The sequence below is a fragment of the Theobroma cacao genome, unplaced genomic scaffold, assembly GCF_053813885.1.
Source record: "Theobroma cacao isolate CCN51 unplaced genomic scaffold, ASM5381388v1 tig031, whole genome shotgun sequence".
Classification (NCBI taxonomy): domain Eukaryota; kingdom Viridiplantae; phylum Streptophyta; class Magnoliopsida; order Malvales; family Malvaceae; genus Theobroma; species Theobroma cacao.
Window position 1 is genome coordinate 1,329 of NW_028291742.1, and position 1,172 is coordinate 2,500.

The following is a 1,172-nucleotide window of genomic DNA, read 5'->3' on the forward strand; positions in this document are numbered from 1 at the left end:
TGCCTGGCACACAGCCCGGGCTTGGTGCCTCTGCCGCAGCCGGGCACCACATAGCCCGAGCTTGGTGCCGATGCTGCTGTTGCTTGGCAGCGGCCAAGGTCGGTCTCGCTTCTGCTGCTGCCTGGCACACAGCCCGTGCTCGGTGCCGATGCCGCTGCCAGCCAGCAGCCAAGGTCGGCCTCGCTGCCGCTGATGCCTGGCACACGGGCCGAGCTTGGTGCCGATGCTGCTGCCTGCCAGCAGCCAAGGGTCGGCCTTGCTGCTGCCTTGCACCACACAGCCCGAGCTTGGTGCCGCTGGAAGGTCGGTCTTGCTGCTGCTGCTGCCTGGCACACAGCCCGGGCTCGGTGCCTCTGCCGCAGCCGGGCACCGCACAGCCCGTGCTTGGTGCCGACGCTGCTGTTGCCTGCCAGCGGCCAAGGTCGGTCTCGCTTCTGCTGCTGCCTGGCACACAGCCCGTGCTCGGTGCCGATGCCGCTGCCAGCCAGCAGCCAAGGTCGGCCTCGCTGCCGCTGATGCCTGGCACACGGGCCGAGCTTGGTGCCGATGCTGCTGCCTGCCAGCAGCCAAGGGTCGGCCTTGCTGCTGCCTTGCACCACACAGCCCGAGCTTGGTGCCGATGCTGCTGCTGCCTGCCAGCAGCCCAGGTCGGTCTTGCCGCCGCTGCTGCCTGGCACCTCGCCCGAGCTTGCTGCTGCTGCTGCCCGCCAGCAGCCAGTGCCCCCGGGGCCCCGTCACGAGAGCTTCTGTTGTGCATGTTTTTTGCAAGCACCACCCCATTTTTATGGCTTGTAAATTCGTTATATGGTCCCAGGAGCCTTTGGGTGAAGTTTCATGCCCCGATGAGCCGTTTCCTAATTTTTACGATTTTCGGCGTTTCTCGGGGTTCGAGAATTTTTAAATTTTTTTCGCTCGGAGTTAGGCCCTCAAATTTTGTCCACCCCTTCCTTGTATTTTTGTTGGCATCACTGCAAAAAATCAGATCAAAATTCCAGCCACAGAGGATTTTATAGCCGAAAGAAAAAAGTGTCCCCATTTCAGACACTTCAATGTCTACTGGTGGCAGGCCTGGAAAAGTTCGTTAGCTCTTTAAGGGGGGGCAGTCCCCGCCCCCCCCCACCCGCCCGGGCGCTGCCTGGCGGGGGGTGTGCGGCATGGGCCAGGCGTGCCCG